Source organism: Danio rerio, chromosome 24 (genome assembly GCF_049306965.1).
Source record: "Danio rerio strain Tuebingen ecotype United States chromosome 24, GRCz12tu, whole genome shotgun sequence".
In the NCBI taxonomy this organism is placed as follows: Eukaryota; Metazoa; Chordata; class Actinopteri; order Cypriniformes; family Danionidae; genus Danio; species Danio rerio.
Window position 1 is genome coordinate 5,377,501 of NC_133199.1, and position 20,204 is coordinate 5,397,704.

Genomic DNA, 20,204 nt, shown 5'->3' on the forward strand with positions numbered 1-20,204 from the left:
TTCCAGCCACAACCTGGTACTGGGAAATATCCATACACTCTTGCAATCACACACGCACTCATACACTATAGTCAATTTAGTTCATCCAATTCACCTATACTGCATGTCTTTGGGCTGTGGGAGAAACCGGTGCACCCAGAGGACACCAACGCAAACAGGGGAAAAAAAACAGCGACTGCACTTTCTGAGAAGGTTGAAAAGAGCACACCTCAGCCAATCAATCCTCACAACTTTTTACAGAGGAGCTGTTGAGAATGTTCTTACTAATGGCATCTCCCTTTGGTATGAGAATAGCAGTGTGTCTGATAAGAACACCATTAAGAGGATCATAAAGTCAGCTGAAAGGTCTGTTGGAGTAAAAGTGACATCTATCGAGGAACTTTATCAACGACGTTGTCTGTCTAGGGCAAATAACATTGTAGGGGATCCAACCCACCCTGGTCATAGCCTGCTCTCACTCATGCCATCAGGCAGGCGTTACAGAAGTCTGAGGAGCAAATCAGTGCGGTTTCGAGATTTGATCCTGTCATTATAAGACTTTTGAATAATATCATTTCTTAAGTATTGTTGATAGCTAGTGTTAAAAATAAATACATTTGTTAAACTAGCATAAATTGTTAATATTACAACAAATAGTGAAATAGGTATTTAAGTATTAAGTTATTCTCTTCAGAGCTTTTTAAAAAATGGGTGATATCTTATATAATTATATATTTTTAATATTTTTATGGAATTATAAAAGCTTATTTATCATGTTAGGATTTTATAGTGTTTTTTTATGTTCTTGTTGGGTCTGTTGCAACGTAATTTCGTTCTGCATTACAATTCTATTGTGATTATTTGAATTAAATAAATAAAGGAAACTGAAACTGAAACTGAACTGAAACATGCAAACTCCACACAGATATTCCAACTGGCCCAGCCAGGACTCTGTAACCACTGAGTCACCATGCCGCCTCACATTAAATGATGTTTGTTGAATAGTCTGCAATGGAATGCAAGTGAAAGTAAATGTAGAAAGCACTACTTTCTTTTTTTATTTGCATTTTCCATACAATACCTACTTTTTTTTCTGATTTGGGGTTGTACATACTGTGCCTTTAATCCAATGTGCTCTGTGGAAACTTTGCACTGTATCACTCAATGACGTGCACAAATAGAAGAGGAATAATATAATATAATAATAATACACATTTCTCTTCATTCTGTTTCCATACCAAGTTCTTGGGGACCACATTGGAGTTTTTCTTCCTCAGGGTAGCGAGAGGTGTTGTTAAGGGTTAGAGTAATGTATTGTAACCTTATGCTAAGCTAATGAACAGGAAGATGAAGGCCCGGTAATGGATGCGTTTTTACATTCATCTTTTTGAGCCTCATTATGGGGGGTTTGTGACAGCCTCGTTAGGACTGGCCGTCAGATTACCCATGTGAATAAAGCGAAGGATATACACAATAAACACAGGCCGACACACAAACACACTCACCGTGAGCTCAGGCCAACTTTCGGGCTTTTAAAAGCACACAATGATTCTGTGTGTTTGTTCAAGTTGCTGTTTTTGGGTTCATATCATCAGATGAGCGGCATAATGTTGTTTGATTTTAACATGACACAAATGGTAGGAGATCTCTAAAATATGCCATTATGCAGGGCATACCTTGGCAACTTAATTAATAATTTATGGGTTTTTTTTCTTATCCATAAACCTGTGAATATGAAATGGAATATGCTAAAATAGTTGGTTGTTTGCATACAAGTGTACTGTCATTGAATGCGGTTTAATATGTTCATGGCTGCAGATGCTCATATGTTCTCATTAGAGATGCATATAGAGAGATATCCATATTTACATTCAAGCGCAACGTCATTTAAGTGTGTTCTCACATGGGGGGGGTGGGGGGATGTAAATAAGTCACATATATACAATGGTTGTTTTTGTAGTACAGTCATATGCAGTAATATATAAATATTTTTGACAATGCAACGTTTTGACATCTATTCTAATCTTACTACAGCAGAAACACAAATATATGGTTGAAATATTATATACATCATCATAAGAGATAATATATATATATATATATATATATATATATATATATATATATATATATATATATATATATATATATATATATATACACGTGGGGAAATTACTGAAATGTTTCGCAAAGAAAGATGGAAAGACATTTGGCTATTTCACCTTCAACAGTGCAGAACATCATTAAAAGATTGAAGGATTCTAGAGGAATTTCGGTGTGTAAAGGACGAGGGCAAAAACCTAAGCTGAACTATTGTAATCTCCGATCCCTCAGGTACTGCATCATTCATCTATAAGCCATAACACCACATAGGCTCAGGACTACCTTTGGCAAAACTTTGTCAAGTACCCCAATACATAGTTACAAACAAGTTTACCGAGACCAGCTCAAAGAGGTGCACTATGGAGTAGTTTGTTAAACCGGCCTCGAACCAATTCAAATGCAACAAGTTCTTTGCTTTTTGGGCTAAACTAGCTGCGATGTGCAATAAGGGATGAGACAACTTTTTGACAATTTACAGCAATTATGTCAGATTGCGGACAAACGTGGAGTTGTGAGGAGGTCCATACTGCCTGCTGACTTTTCCTCCGCTCTTTGTTTACTTTCATGTGTTGCGCATGTTAATTCTGACCAATCAAAATGCAGTTCAGGAAATTCGTCTAGCCAACGACTATTGTAAAATGTTGCGACGTGACTGCTTCTTGGTTTGGTTCAGGAGTCAGTCGGTCTCGTGTGAAATGGAACCAACGCGAGTGAAAATGCTATACCGTATTATTTTTAACCTTGGTCTGGACCAAAGGAAACGTATTACAGGTGTGAAAGCAACCTAAATCAAATGTTAAAATATATGAACAAAAGTAAAGAGTGTGAAATGTGAGCTCTAAACACTGAAATATATGAGCAATATCACATGAGTAGCAGTGCAATATGGCTGTATATCGGCTCTGGTGGAAGGCGTGCGATGGCCGAGTGCCTTGGTGTCCCACCAGTGACGATATACAGTCATGTTGCACTGCTACAAGTGTGATATTGCATTTATACAATGGCATAATCATGTATATAAAAAAGAAAAATCAAACACAGAGAGTGCTTTGGTATGAGGAACTACTTTCTTCCACCAGTCATACACATTTGCAGCTGACGTCAGAACAGCAAAAAACATTGCCAGTTCATAAACATCACTTTAGAGCTGGTATTTGAATTATTCTCTAGCGTAATGTGTAAAGTGATGACAAAACAGGTGATTTTGCTAACATTTTAAGATTATAAAGCTGAACAGCATGAAATGCCATCAGTCTAGAGTTGTTTCCCAGTATTTCTCTGTTGCAATCCGGAGATCACAATAATTAACCCCAAAGCCAAAGTGAAACAAACATTACCAGATTTCTATGTTATAAATACAGCACTGCAACATACAAAAGACAGAGATTGACTTAAAATGACACTTACCTGTTTTATAATGATCTGATCAGCTGTAGTTTGAAATTACGCTGAGATTTTCTCCTTAAAGAGCTTAGTACGCGGTCTCTGTTGCCATCTTGTGGCGGAACGTCAGCAGTCTTTGCTCTGCTCAGTATGACAGGCTGATGGATGCCGACGCGCTGAATCTGCAAAATTATAAATATTTAAAATAGGCACTATCCTTATAAATAAACTGCACAGTTACAATCTAAACAACTACATTCCTGCCTAAAGAAAGCCCCAAAAGCTGAAATACTTATAAAAACTGCAGTGGTTTTATTGATCTGCGGTATCTCTTTGTGGGTGGAATAATACACACGGTTATTAGCCAATCAGATTCGAGAACCAAAAAGAACTGTTGTGTAAATGTATATAAACTATAACAGTTAATAAAAATAACATTTTCTGGTTATTCTGATTGGCTATTACTGCCAATAACATGGAAGTCAGTGGTTACAGGTTTTCAGCTTTCTTCAAAATATCTTCTTTAGTGTTCACTAAAATAACTTGAACCCCTTGAGGGTGAGTAAATAAGGAGTACATTTTAATTATGGGAATAAACTATCACTTTAATGTGTTTCTGTCTTCAATTAAACACAAACTAGGGTATTTTGAAGAAAGTTGAAAACCGCCATTGACATCCATAGTAGGGAAAGAAAATACAAAGTTATTCAATGGCTACCTGTACTTTTTATTTAAGAAAGTACATTCTTCATTCAATGTGGGTGTACATAATTCATCTTTACAAAAGCACAATATGCAGAATAATTAGCACCAAACTAAAGAATACCTGCCAACATTTGTCTCTGAAAGACCGAGGGGAAGCGGGTGTTTGGGGATGAGGTCTCTGATTAACAATAGCTGTTTCCATCCAAAAATGAGAATAAACTTTATGCGCAAAACTGGATTATCGCATAAAAGTTGTGCGAATGAAGCATTGTTTCCATCCAACGAGTCAAAGCGAACAAAATCGTCACTTCCTGATTAACTGGCGCCATATATCAACAGTAAAAACTGCATTTGCTGCAGTAGGAGAAGCTGCATCAATCTTTTCTATATGAATCCGACTCAGAAGACAATCCTGACAAGCAGTGAGCGCGCAGTGGCGTTTGAAGGGGTCAGACGTGGAGCACAGGCGCTCTTAATTCTGGAGGTCATTAATAATATAATAACAATAATACTGAAATGGTAACGCATTTTATAATGACCAAATAGACATTTCAGATGTTTTATAATATGCCTTAGCCTGACATTTTATCCATTCACACACATGATCTCTTTTAACAAAATCACATGACGTTTTTTAATGCGCATGCTGGAGTTTGTGCGGTAAAAGTGATTCCATCGCAGTTTATGCGCATCTTTTCTTATCGAATAAAAAGTTTATCCTACCCAGTTAGGCGCATAAGTTTTTTATGCGCATTTTCAAAATGTATGGGCATCATGGCGTTTCCATCAACTGTTTTTTATGCGCATATTCAAAATGCGCATAAAATAGGTGGATGGAAACATAGCTAATGTTGAGAATGTTGAGCGCCTGCTGCGATCGTGTACTGCACCAATGTTGGCGACCAGGGGGTGTTTATAGACTGTACCAAAAAAAAAAAAAAGGGGGGGGGGTGAAATTCCGGGAGTTTTCCGGGAGAAATAACAAAATGGGATGGTTGCGGGAGATTGGTCTGAAATACGGGAGACTCTCGGAAAAAAAAAAAAAAAACTTAAGTGTTGGCAGGTATAATCAAAAGGCACATTTAGTTCTCCAGTAAGGATTTAGACTAAAAGCAGCAACACATTTACTCTACTTTAAGCACTCAATTAAAAGTTGTCATCATTGCCTACATTCTCAGCACCATATATTTATTTAGCCTATTTCACTGAGAATTTTTAGCCAGACAAGTTTAATCATGAGTCCATACCGTGCCTGTTTGGTCACAAAACGCTCTCCGCCCTCATCATTTTAAAGAGTTATCATGCCCTACCAGATATTATGTAGGACAGTCTAACATCGCATGCTCTGAATGTGAGCCGTAGTTAAATGCAGCACATTCCAGTAACTAATAGTCTAAGCATAGTTTTAAAATTGTAGGCAGCTGGACGGCATTGTGGACTGCACAAATCATAGCCTACGGTAAGTTAATAGCTTGGATGTATTTGAGTAAATCCCCTTCTGTTCTCTTGGAACACACCTGCACGGAAAAATACATCCATAAATTAGTCAATTCCATGTTTTGTGATTCGTTCTTTTTTTTTTTTCAGTTTATTTATGCTTTCGAACTGCATCATTGGACCTTGATCTTTCCTCCAACAACTTTTGATGTTGAAATATTTGAAAAAGGGACTTTTATTGACATTGTTATAAACTGCCAGTATTTTTCTTTCTGTTATTTTACAGACTTATTTTTCATATATTATTTATTATACAATATATTGTTCCAAACTACTAAAATGTCAATAAAAGTAAAGTTGTTGAACTGCAGAGTAGAGTTTTCTAAACTCAAATTCAACAGAGCAGATTTCAGGGTCCCATAATGCAATTGGTGATCGTAAATAAACAGAAAACACATGTGAATCACAAAATATGGAAACTTTTTTTCTTTAATTTCTTTTTACAGCGTGTGATTCATTTTGGCATGTTATTTACAAGAAAACCACTGGTTTGAACATGACTTGATCTGGATCTAAAATAAAAAAGTTAAATATATGTGTTAAAACACACCCCAGGTGGCACGGTGGCTCAGTGGTTAGCACTATCGCCTCACAGCAAGCAGGTCGCTGTCAAGTCCAGTTATCATTTCTGTAAGTTTGCATGTTCTTCCCGAGCTCGCTTGGGTTTCCTCTTGGTGTTCCACCTAAAAAAGATGACTTTGATGTTTTTTTTTTAATCATTCCAAGTTTAAATGTTGAGATGTTTGAAAGGAATAGGGCATAGGGGGGATAACTTGGGATAGAACGCAGCCAGGAACTATGTTTCTAACTACAGCTCCAGAGGTGTAGTTAGAAACGTACAAGTTTGCGATGTAATTTGCGAATGTTCGTTGAAACGATGGATTTGGGAAATGCCACATCAATAAATTATGTTTATTAATGATCCAACTTGCAACCTTAGTTGGTTAATGATGGTTTTTGGAAACGCACCCCAGATTAGCTTGCCTGTTGTAAAAAAGCATGAATTTCCATGTTGGTTGAGACTGGTTTACTGGTTAGAACCGATATAGTGCTGGTCTAGCTGGTGGGCTATATTTAACACAGACTCATTGGAAACGTGCTTAAACATATGTTTGACTGTAGTTTCCGGGTAAAATGAATGCTGCTCTGTATTTTGACGCCAACTTTGTTTCTTTTCACACTATTGAAAGGGACATATACCCCAAAACAATTTAAGCCTAGTTCACGCAACATAATTTGACATAATCTGCAGATCGCTGTGCCGTTACATGACTTGATTTATGGTCTTTAAACTGTGGTGGTGTTTCACACTACACAACACTACGTAAATTATCCACTAGAGGGAGGGACACACACTAGACGATTTCTATCACCCATTAGCTCCATCCATCCCCCAAACCAGAGCAAATGAAATGTTGAGGGCGGAGTCTGAACACTATTGGCTGCTTGTGTGATGATGACATCGCTGACACACAGCGTTTGAAATCTCTAGGAAAGGGTTCAAGGGAGCATTTGAAAGCATCATCAATCAACTTAACATTGTTCTGAGCCATAAAACGGCTAAATGGAGTGGATGGAGCATACACTAACCCACATAATATTCAGTCACAAGATGTCACCAGAAACAGTGCCATAGAAAACACGAGTCTATGGATGATGACGGTTAAGATGACTCGACGTACCTGGATCAGCCTGTGTTACTCAGTTATTGTTATTTCCGAATAACATACTGAAAAACGAGTGTTGCGGCTGACCAATTAGAATAAAGTATACCAGACAGCCGTGTAATAATGTTAGCTATTATGAACCACCTCTGGTTCCCATTCTGAATAGAATCAATAGTTTGACAACAAGCAGGGGTAAATGACATCACTAGGGCTGGGTCGATAAACGATATCATATCGAACAAATCGCGATAAAATTTATGTCAATAACAATGATTAGCTCTGGACTTTTTTTTTTTTTTCTGGACTCTATATTGATCTAAGAGCCAATCACACAGCAGAAATGTGCAACAATGGGAATCTAAAAGTGTGTTGATATTAGGGATGTATTGAATTTTTGGCCACCAAAAATTTAGCAGCCGAATATATGTTGTGCCATTTATTTAATGGACTCTCTAAATTTTGTGGCTTCAGTCATGGTTGAGTACTCCTTTAAATCTGGAAGCAATAACAACTTATATTGAACATATCGATGATGTTCAATATGGAAATCAGTTATCGAGATTTTATTTTTGCCATATCGCCCAACCCTAGACATCATCACATTAAAATGGTCAAAACTAGAAAAATAAATAAATAAATAAATAAATAAATATATATAAATATATATATATATATATATATATATATATATATATATATATATATATATATATATATATATATATATATATATATATATATTCTGTTATTAATTACTCACATGTAGTTTCAAACTCCTGAGACTTTCATTCAGCCAATGTCTTCCACATCCGGTCAGGGTATGTGTTTACTATGGGTAATAAAACAAAAATTCATTATTTACAGTTATCATTTTTTTTCATACAAAAGTGTTTATGGAGTTTTGTATGATTACAGTTGAACCACTGAGTTCCCCTTCGGTTGGGGAACTTCAGTGCCATGAATGGGAGGATTCGGATCAGAAGCCGCTTATCTGGAGAGTATTGAACGGGCCAATGAATGAAATTAATTGGCAGCGTAAGCTTGCGCAGGTGTGCGACATCTGCAATCATCTCAGCATATAAGCACACCTGAAGCCAGCAGACGCCATCCTTTTCGCTTCAGATCCTTTCTGAGTGAGTCGATGAGGGTTCCTCTTGCTGATCAGCACTTCAGAGCGAACGAGTGTGTCTCCCGGTCCAGAGTGGGTCTTCGCGGTGGCAGACGGTCGAGCTGGGTTACTCCCTTGCCTGCGGTTCTTTGGGTCCGGTCCTCCAGAGCGGTGCGTATAGTTGCAACTTTCCTAAAAGAGTAACACAGTCGTGCAGCACGTCCTTTTCAGGATGGCGCTCCGACTGTGCGTTTCTGGATGCGGGGGTTTCCTGTCTCCGGATGATGGACACGATCACTGCATTGCATGTTTGGGGGTCCAGCATGTTAATGCGGTGCTCGCGGGCGGTTCATGTCGTCATTGCGATGCCATGACCGTTGCACAGCTAAGATCGCGGCTAACTTTCGCAAGAGAGCGAGCCACCCCAGTTGCCTCCTGTTCTAAAAAAGCAGCGGGCGCTCGGGCAGATCTGAGGGTTTCAGCGGGAGCTAATCCGCCGCCCACGGGCTCGCGGACCTCTCGCTCCTCACGGCGCTCCATCCAAGCTTCGGGTGGTGAGAGTGATCCGTCTAACCAGATGGTAGCTCTCACACTCGCTGACACCGGAGATCAGATGTCCTCCGCGGCATCGGAGGGTGGGCTTTCACTGTCCGACGAAGATCCGGACCCGCTCGCCCCCTCCGGGCAGGTGAGCGCTGTCAAATCGGATCCTGAAGCGGACATGTTAGCCGTGCTTTCCCGGGCTGCTTCGGCCGTGGGGTTGGAGATGGTTTATCCCCCAGCTCCGCGGCCGGACCGACTAGATGGGTGCTACGTAGAGGACCAGAAGGCGAAGCCTTCGAAGCCTCTCGTCCCCTTCTTCCCGGAAGTGCACAGTAGGCTCACGCAGTCCTGGAGGGCACCTTTCTCTGCCCGTGCTGCGAGTGCCTCCGCCCTCACCGCCCTTGATGGCGGAGCTGCCAGGGGGTATAAGGCGATCCCGTCAGTGGAGCGCGCTATCGCGGTCAATCTTTGTCCGCGCGGCGCCTCTACGTGGCGGGGTTTGCCCCGCCTCCCGTCCAAAGCCTGTAGGTTGTCTGCCTCCCTCGGAGCCAGAGCTTATAAGGCTGCGGGCCAGGCTGCTTCTGCTTTGCACGCGATGGCCACCTACCAGCGCTACCAAGCGCAGGCGCTGGCCGAGCTGCACGAGGGCGGGTCCAACCCAAGCTTATTACATGAGCTGCGCACCGCGACCGACTATGCTCTTCGGACTACTAAGTCCGCCGCGTGTGCGCTGGGGAGGACGATGTCCACACTTGTGGTTCAGGAACGCCACCTCTGGCTAAACCTGGCCGATATGCGCGACGTTGACAAAGTTCGCTTTCTTGACTCGCCCATATCCCAGGCTGGCCTGTTCGGCGACACCGTCGGTGAATTCACCCAGGAATTCAAGGCGGTGAAAGAGCAGTCGGATGCGATGGGCAATGTCATCTATCGGCGTGGCCGTAAGCCCGCTCCGCCCGCCGAGCCATCCACCTCCGCTGTTCCTCGCCGAGGGCGCCCGCCAACGAGTGCTGCCCCGCCCCCGCCTGCGCCTCCGGCCAAGCGGGCGCGGCGTTCACCTCGAAAGCAGGCAGCCCCTCCTGCCCAGGGCGCCGTTAAGTCCGGTAAACGGACCGCGAAGCGTCCCTGAGACAGGCCATCCGGAGAAGAGGAAACTTGCTCTTTCCCCGCTGGAGGGCGGGGCCCCGATTACAACGGTACTTTTCAGTGCCACCAAAACATCAGTAAAAGAGCACTTTTCCCCTTCCCCGGATGTGACTGCACGAGTTCTGCCAGTCCGGGACGCGCTGCCTTCCGGCTCGCAGACTCTACGTGCTTCGCCAGTGGCTCACGAGCGCTGGGGGGACGGTCTCCCTTCCCTCAGCCCTCCAGCCCCCTCTCCGGAGTCAGGGTGCGGAGCCAGAGCGAATCGCTCTCCTCCAGCTTTTCCGCGGGACCCTCGTGCTTCCCGGATCAGCACACCCACTCCGCGCTGCCCCACCGCTGGTACGTCAGCGATTGTAGCGATGACTCCATTAGCGAGGGCTCTGCCTGCCTGGTTAGCGCGGGCCAGCCCCTCGCGGTGGCTCATACGCACAATCAGACTCGGTTACGCGATTCAGTTCGCGAAACGGCCCCCCAAGTTTACGGGCGTGTATTTCTCCAGGGTCAACCCCCTGTCCGCCCCTGTCTTGCGAGAGGAGATTGCTGCCCTCCTGGCGAAGGGTGCAATCGAGCTGGTTCCTCCAGCCGAGATGGAGAGTGGGTTTTACAGCCCATACTTCATCGTACCCAAAAAGAGCGGTGGGTCACGGCCAATCCTAGATCTGCGCGTTTTGAACCGCTGTCTGCACAAGCTGCCGTTCAGAATGCTCACGCAGAGGCGCATTCTCCAATGCGTTCGTCCTCGGGATTGGTTTGCAGCCATAGACCTGAAGGACGCGTATTTCCATGTCTCCATTCTTCCACGCCACCGCCAATTTCTGCGGTTTGCGTTCGAGGGTCGAGCGTGGCAGTACAAGGTCCTCCCCTTCGGGCTCTCTCTGTCTCCGCGGGTCTTCACCAAACTCGCGGAGGGTGCCCTAGCGCCCCTTCGGCTTGCGGGCATTCGCATACTCAATTATCTCGACGACTGGCTGATTTTAGCCCACTCGCGGGAGCAATTGATTATGCACAGGGACGAGGTGCTTCGGCATCTCCGCCTACTGGGGCTTCAGGTCAACCGAGAAAAGAGCAAACTCGCCCCCGTGCAGAGGATTTCTTTTCTCGGGATGGAGCTGGACTCGATCACCATGGTAGCGCACCTCTCCGAGGAACGCGCTCGCCTGTTGCTGAACTGTCTGAGGGAGCTCGACAGCAAACTAGTGGTCCCACTGAAGTTCTTTCAGAGGCTCCTGGGGCATATGGCATCCGCAGCCGCCGTCACGCCGCTCGGGTTGCTCCATATGAGACCACTTCAGCACTGGCTTCACGATCGGGTCCCCAGACGCGCATGGCACGCGGGCACACACCGGGTCTCGGTTACTGCGCTGTGTCGCCGCGCCCTCAGCCCTTGGAACGACCCCTCGTTCCTACAGGCCGGTGTGCCTCTAGGACAGGCGTCCAGCCATGTTGTTGTTTCAACAGACGCTTCCAACACGGGTTGGGGGGCCGTGTGTCGCGGGCATGCGGCTGCGGGCCTCTGGAAGGGTGCCCAGCTGCATTGGCATATCAATCGCCTAGAGCTGTTGGCAGTGTTCCTCGCTCTCCACCGCTTTTTATCGGTGCTGGAGCAGCAACACGTGCTGGTCAGGACGGACAGTACGGCGGCGGCGGCGTATATCAACCGCATGGGGGGTATGCGCTCTCGCCGCATGTCTCAGCTCGCCCGCCGTCTGCTCCTCTGGAGTCACCCGCGGCTGAAATCGCTGCGCGCCATTCACGTCCCAGGCACGCTCAATCGTGCAGCCGATGCGCTCTCACGACAGCTGTTACGCCCTGGAGAATGGAGACTCCACCCCGAGTCTGTTCAGCTGATATGGGCGCGATTCGGGGAGGCCCAGATCGATCTGTTTGCTTCCCCCGAGAACGCTCACTGCCAGTTGTTTTTTTCCCTGACCGAGGGCTCTCTCGGCACGGATGCACTGGCCCACAGCTGGCCTCGGGGCATGCGCAAGTATGCGTTTCCCCCAGTGAGCCTGCTCGCGCAGTTTCTGTGCAAGGTCAGGGAGGACGAGGAACAGGTTCTGCTAGTTGCGCCCCTTTGGCCCAACCGGACCTGGATATCAGAGCTCTCACTCCTCGCGACGGCCCTCCCCTGGCGGATCCCTTTGAGAGAGGACCTACTCTCTCAGGGACAGGGCACCATCTGGCACCCTCGCCCCGATCTTTGGAACCTCCACGTGTGGTCCCTAGACGCGAGGAAGACTTAGGTAACCTACCGACTGCGGTGGTTAATACCATCACTCAGGCTAGAGCCCCCTCCACGAGGCGCGCCTACGCCCTGAAGTGGAGTCTATTCACTGAATGGTGCGTCTCTCGCAGAGAAGACCCCCGAAATTGCCAGATTAGTGTTGTGCTCTCTTTCCTTCAAGAGAAGTTGGACAGCAGGCTGTCGCCCTCCACTCTCAAGGTTTACGTGGCCGCCATCTCCGCTTATCATAGCGCGGTAGCTGGCGGCACCGTGGGAAAGCATAACCTGGTCATCCAGTTCCTTAGGGGTGCTAGGCGAATTAATCCATCTCGCCCCCCTCTCATGCCCTCTTGGGATCTCGCCCTCGTTCTCACGAGTCTGCGATCCGATCCCTTTGAGCCACTCGAATCAGTATCTCTAAGATTTCTGTCCCTGAAGACAGCTCTGCTGGTTGCGTTGGCCTCCATCAAGAGGGTCGGGGACCTGGAGGCATTTTCGGTCAGTGACTCGTGCCTGGAATTCGGGCCGGATTACTCTCACGTTATCCTGAGACCCCGCCCCGGTTATGTGCCCAAGGTTCCTACCACCCCCTTAGAGATCAGGTAGTGAACCTGCAAGCGCTGCCCCCGGAGGAGGCAGACCCAGCCCTTTCTTTACTTTGTCCAGTTCGCGCTCTGCGCATTTATGTGGACCGTACTCAGAATTTTAGATCATCTGAGCAGCTCTTTGTCTGTTATGGCGGTCGGCAGCAGGGAAGTGCCGTATCGAAACAAAGATTATCCCACTGGATTGTGGATGCCATTTCACTCGCTTATTCGAGTCGAGGTCAGCCGTGTCCCCCGGGAGTACGTGCACACTCCACTCGGAGCGTTGCATCCTCTTGGGCGCGTGCACGCGGCGCCTCTCTAACAGACATCTGTAGAGCTGCGGGCTGGGCGACACCCAACACATTTGCAAGGTTTTACAATCTGCGAGTGGAGCCGGTTTCCTCAAGGGTATTAGGTAACCCCTTGGTGATTGAGGAGACAACTCGGTAGGGTGTTGAAACACGCTTGCTGCGCCATTCTCCCTAACACGGAGGTACGTGCGCCTTTTTTATCTGTCAGTAAAGTTCCCCGTCAGGTGAGCCCTGCAGATTCCTCCGTGGCCCCCAGCACTGACTCAGCGGAGGAGTCACTTGCTGGCCCACTACGTTGTAGGTCTGCCCGCTGGTCAGCCCGCGTTTTGGGTATAGGTGCCTGCTATGCGTGATCCCCACTAGGCGATCCCATATGCTTATTCCGCCACGGTTAAGTCCCCCCCCTGGGCGGACCCGTGTCTTCCCTCCCCGCTAACCACTCTTTGCTATGCGTACTCCCCCTTTTTAGGGCTAGTCCATAGGTAAATTCTGCCATCTATCCCCCCCTTGGGTAACGGATGGCCTCCGCAGCGTCCTCCCTATCGGGATTGCACGCTTCCCAACGTACTGTCGTATTTCCTAGAATTATCTAGATGCTCACGACTTCCCAAAAAATATATCTAAATCCGTAAAACTTCTGTTGAAGTAGGATAAATTAGGGCCAGGGACACGTTGGAGGACCGCGCCCCCCATGATGTGGGTGCGTCACGCTTGCTTGACTATCTCCTCATCGGGGGTGTTGGTAAGGTGCAGTCATTATGGCGCTTTCCATATTCTCCCATTCATGGCACTGAAGTTCCCCAACCGAAGGGGAACGTTCGAGGTTACAGAAGTAACCCTTCGTTCCCCGAGGAGGGGAACGGAAGTGCCATATTCCGTCGCCATAATGACTGTCCCTTAGCTGTTTGAAAGTCTCTTCAGCTTAAAAGGATGGCGTCTGCTGGCTTCAGGTGTGCTTATATGCTGAGATGATTGCAGATGTCGCACACCTGCGCAAGCTTACGCTGCCAATTAATTTCATTCATTGGCCCGTTCAATACTCTCCAGATAAGCGGCTTCTGATCCGAATCCTCCCATTCATGGCACTTCCGTTCCCCTCCTCGGGGAACGAAGGGTTACTTCTGTAACCTCGAACGTTTACATGGAATGTTTTGACAATGTTTTTGGTTCCTTTTCTGGACTTTAAACGTCTCATGACCATTGCTTTTTACGGAGCATGAGGGAGCTCTCGGATTTTATCTACAATATCTTAATTGATCTCAGTGAATTGACACAACATGAGGGTGATTTACTAATAACACAATTTTAATGTCAGGGTGAACTAATACTAAATACTCTAATATAGGGTGTTCTCACAGTGATGCTATACACTGTAAATGTCAAGACAACAAATGTTTTCATGTTGCTTTAACTTATTTTAATAAGTTAATCAGGTTTCAATTATTTCAACTATTAGTCTGATTGATGTAAGTTGAAACATCTAGAAAAGTTAATTTGATTCAACTAAAAAAGTTATTGAGGTAAAGTTGATTTTATATTCACGCATTCCTTCATTTAAGGTTTCCTTATATTGTTCAGCACGCTAATTCTAATATTAGGTCTGAAATCACATGCAAGTATGACTTCAAAACAACATTAGCTCTATTTATTTGACTGTGAACAATGTTGTACTTTGATATTCATTGGCTGCTGATATGATTTCACTGTTTAGAAGTTGCAATGAATACTTTTCTGAAAATATATTATTAAGGAGATGTGTATATGTGTGATTATAAAACAAAATTTTACCTTAATACAAAAAGTTATGTCAGCAATATATTTTATTTTTAAGAGTGTGGAAGAATTCTGGGTTCCCCAAAGAACCTTACAGTAAACAGCTATTAAAACTGCCAATTTGTTTCTTAGTGTTAAAATCAACATATAACTTTCTTTTCACTGTAAATACGCATTTGAAGGATGATGATAATGGTTATTCATGGAGCCATCAATGCCATTAAACCTTTGTTTTCAAGAGTGTAACCTCCTACCTTTCAGTGCGCATCGGTAGTATAGTAGCTTTTTAGGCGCATTACAGTACTCAATGATTGCACTCAATATATGATTTCAGACGCCACTACAGATGGCTGCCCCCTCAGAAATGTGCACTGGGGTAAAAGGTACGATAAAAGTACATTATGTGGCAATTTCAGACACAGTCTTGGTCTGTAGCCATGATTCTGAACCTGATCCTTAACACAAAAGTTTCTCCACTGATTGTGGCTGTTGCTCGGTACTGGCCATAGCTCAATACTGCTCTCCTGTGGCCATTGCAGAGACACCATGCATTTATGCCATGTAGAAAACGCCAGAAAAACAATGTGTGAATGACTGACTCTGAACAGTGAAATATAAATTTTGGAGAGAGACGTACTGTTCTGTCTCCTTGTTTAGTGATTAGTATATTCACCTATTGATCATAAACGTATTGGATTTAATTTATTAGTTACATACACTAAAAATGCAGGGTTTAACACAATTCATATTGTCAAAATACAAATAAAGTTAACTTAACAGATATAGGTGGATTGGACATAAACGATTAAGTTGTCCCCCCCAAAAAAACTCTTATTTTAAATAAGTATTTTCATCAAGCAGTGAAATAATTTTCTTTGAGTGCATTTAAAAAGAGACAACACCATTTAATTAATTTATAATGGCCAGTATATAAAGAATTACTCAAAAAAAAAAAAAACTGTAAACAAGTATGTTAACAGATTTATATCAAAGAATTATTATTAAAAATAAATAATAGATAAAAAAAATGAATAACACTATAAATACTAAATATATAATATTGCAACACAAAATCTATATTTAGTAACATTTTATTTTAATAGTTCACAAAATCATTGTTGTACAGCACACATATATTTTTAGCAATAGTCAAAAATATAGTGTTTGGCTCAAAATTATTTATTTTTCTTTTATGTCAAAAATCTTTACGTAAAGATCATGTTTTATGATTTTTTTTTGTTATAATTTCCCACTGTAAATATATAAAAACCTATTTGTTTATTTAAAAGCATTTTTTATTAATAGCATCCCTTGCTAAGAGCTTATTTTTGACAACTTCCAAACAAAATCTTAATATTTAGTTCTTTATTTAAATGTCAGATACCAAAGCAGTTTTATCTTCAGCAAACATTGTCTTATATATAACAAACCATACAATATTGGAAAGCATTATTAATTTACAAATACATAAAAATACACTAATGACAGGTTTTGTGGTCGAGGGTCAAAAATACACCATATTAAAAAGTTTTTTAAAACATTTTACATTAAAAAAAGTATGTTGTTTTAAAGGTTGTTTTTAATAATCAATGAATTTAAAACATGTTATTTTTTTCAAACTTAGAGCATATTTTACTACAGTTGAAGTCAGATTTATTAACCCCCTTTGATTTTTTTTCTTTTTTAAATATTTCCCAAACAGTGTTGAATAAAAAATAATATATTACAGTTTTAAGTCTACCGTAACTCTTGAAAATGTAAAAAGTGCAAATTACAATAAAATAACAGCACATGTATATTTACATTGTGTCTTTAAAAAGTAGCTAACACATTTAGGAACGTTTTCTTTTTTTAAAGTAACTAGAAATTGTAATATTATTTTTTTTCCAACCCTGTTCCCAAATGAGGTTTAACAGAGCAAGGAAATTTTAACAGTATGTCTGATAATATTTTTTCTTCTAGAGAAAGTCTTATTTGTTTTTATTTCGGCTAGTATGAAAGCAGTTTTAAATTTTTTAAACACAATTTTAAAGTCAAAATTATTAGCCCCTTTAAGTTATACATATAGTTATATATTTTTTTCGATAACCTACAGAACAGTAACTTGCCTAATAATAGTTATCCAATAACTTGCCTAATTACCCTAACCTGCCTAGTTAACCTAATTAGCCTAGTTAAGCCTTCAAATATAACTTAAAGCTGTATAGAAGTGTCTAAAAATATCTAGTAAAATATTATTAACTGTTATCATGGAAAAGATTAAATAAATCAGTTATTAGAAATTTGTCATTAAAACTATTATTTTTAGAAATGTGTTGAAGAAATCTTAAATAGAAATTGGAGAAAAAATAAACGGGGCTAATAATTCTGACTTCAATTGTACGTACTGTAATAGGGTATACATGCACAGCTGGTGTTTATTCCCATACCGATAAACTTCCGATGAGCTTTTCAATTTTATACGGCTCCTTTTACAGCATCGATGTTGTAATGTAATTAAAATACAATAAGTTAAATAGACTTCAGCATTTATTTAGTTATTCAAGTTTCAAACGAGATGAAAAGCTGTTTATACGCACGCACTGTCAAGACCAGCAGGTGAGCGCAGAAACAGCATTGAAAATATTGGAGTAAAATAATGTTCACATTTTACAGAAATTGAAATCTAATGCAGTGCTTCTTGTACATTATGAGACACTTTATATCGTATGCCAATCAGGCAATGAAGATTATTCATTCTTAAAGAAAACAGACCTTAAACATGTTGATTTTGTAACGACATACAGTTCACCAGAAGCGCTTTACCCGGCAAAATGAAAGTCCTTCTGCATACCTACTGTTAACTGTAAGTGCTAACACTATATTATTTATGTGTAGCCTATACAGACATGAAACTGAACTAAAACTGTAGTTGACCTTTTCAGACTGGGTTTACAGTAATTTTGCCACCTCTGCCATGGTCTCTGCTTCTCACATGCATCTACTGTAAAATGACGGTCTAGACTTCATTTACTACAGCAGTTTGCTGTCCGCCTCCCTCCCTCTGATGCCCACCTCTTTGATGGGACTCATGTCTGGTTGTTTGACCTCTGTGATGGCACTGTTGCACACAGATTGACCGGTTCATCACCCTTTCAGTCTATCCTGGTGGAAAAGTGTTCCACTCTTGCTGTTATAAATGATAACAGCAGGGTTTTCACCTGAAACTGTATCATTCTGTTGACTACCTTGACCACTAGGCTACCTGTTGTGTTGCTATTGAACAGAGACCTTCTTCCTCCTTCCTTTTTTTTTGGCAAAGCTAGCTTGAAATGTGCAAAGCTTCTGGTGCCAAATGTTTCCAATTATTTATTTGCATGTACAAAAACATGAAGATGTGCTGCTTAATGTTGCAAACTGAAATGTATCGTTTAATTTTTACTTATTGTGACCATATTAACTTATTGTTGTGGTTGCTGGTCTTTAGAACAAGTATTTTATATTCTAGCTTATGAATCTGAAAAGGGTATAAGCTTACTTTTACACAGTTATTTTAAACAGCCGCAATTCTCTCTAATTATTTATAGGACTAAATGTACATTTCAGAAACTCTTGTTATTAGAGGGACTGGTGGATGAAAACTGCTGCCAGCAACTTTATTGTCAAATGTATTGGTAAACAGTATATTAGTAATATAGTGGCACTTTGTTTTTAAATGAAATGTTATTCATTCATTCATTTTCTACCGCTTTTCCGCGGCTGGGTCATTATATTACATATAAATATATACAGTATATACAGTATATGTTTTGACTTTAAATTTGATCTAAAATATGTGTTCTGTGTTATGACTGTGTAATTTGAATGATTAGTTACGTTATTGATCTATCAGTCAATTAAGTGAGTTTCCTCCGCTTCACCACAAGGAAAGGCAGCTATGCAGCCAATGAATATGTATATGCTTACCAGGCTGTCCACCTGGACTGGAGTACCTCACACAGGTCAGTCAGAACATCATCATCAATTTCATATAAAAAAATTAAATACATATGTATATTGTGAAAATTAAAGTGTCTGTATTAACTAACTAACTAACTAACTAACTAACTAACTAACTAACTAACTAACTAAAATAAATAAATAAACAAAAAAATAAAATGAAAAAGAAGTCTAAATTGCCATTAAGTGTAAAAACAGTTTGTGCACCAAAAATCTTGCCAGGCACATTTAGAAAATATAAGACTTATTATCCATATACAGTGCTCAGCATGAAAATAAAAATATGTTGACTTAAAATATGTATGTGTACTGTGTTTTACTGGAAAAGAGTATGAATAGCTCTATCATTACTCTTGGTATTTAGTAAAACAAAATTTGCAGACATAAGATTTAGTAATATCAAAAGACAATGCATCAGAAGGTTTGTCTTATTAATACATCTAAATAACATGAATGAATAACATGTCTCTAAAGGATTGAACCAATAACAGTAGAAAAGTTGCTGGGTTATTGAGATTTTGTAATGAAAAAGGACTCCGTTGTAAGAAAAGTATACCATCTTTATTATATAACTGACTAAACAAATGATTTTGCGTTTTTGCGAGATTTGCGTTTGTATGACTTGTCTATTATCCAAAATAACAACAAAGTGGGGAGAAATCATGCTTATAGATGAATGACCATGATGAGCACTTGTTTGTAGAAGGCAGATAGCTTAATTGGAGTTTTGTCTATATTATAATTACTCATCAAAATAAAACTAAGACCACCAGTCTTTAACAAAACATGATAATCTCCGCTTTGAAGTGCATACAGCATACGAACGTACTCCCGCATATAACTTGAAACGGCATTCAACCCCTCTAATAATGTCATCAATGATTTTCTCTGTCCTTCGTCTTTCGCGAGATCTTGGTCATTAAAGTAAGGGTGTTGTTTTCTTGAGTTGGAGCAGCCGAGAACGCAGCAATCACAGCGATGAGATGACCCTGTCATTCTTTCTTCGTCCGTCGCATTGAAACCGTATGTTTTTGGGACGCTGTTTCGCTAACACCGGAACCAGGAAGTGTGAAAAAGGCCTATTGGCGCGCTCGAATACCAAATGCGTAATAATTTAGGCGGGGTTAAGCAAAGCAGGTGATTTGAATATACAATAAGGATATCTACAAAAGAGTTTTGACTAGTCACAATGTTAATTGA

General features: G+C 41.8%; 1 long non-coding RNA gene across 9 annotated transcripts in view; it reads right to left on the minus strand.

Moving 5' to 3' along the window:
• LOC141380811 (uncharacterized) overlaps positions 1–20,204 on the minus strand; it is a 190,429-nt gene that overhangs the window by 166,934 nt on the left and 3,291 nt on the right. For 5 of the 9 annotated variants that reach the window (XR_012399676.1, XR_012399672.1, XR_012399673.1 and 2 more), the window contains exons 2-3: positions 8,095–8,163; positions 3,490–3,647 (exon numbers count right to left, since the gene is read on the minus strand). This is a non-coding gene — a long non-coding RNA (uncharacterized lncRNA). Of the gene's footprint in view, positions 1–3,489; positions 3,648–8,094; positions 8,164–15,280; positions 15,552–20,204 lie in introns of those variants that run through there. The other 4 variants (XR_012399678.1, XR_012399677.1, XR_012399671.1 and 1 more) reach the window with 3 other exon arrangements.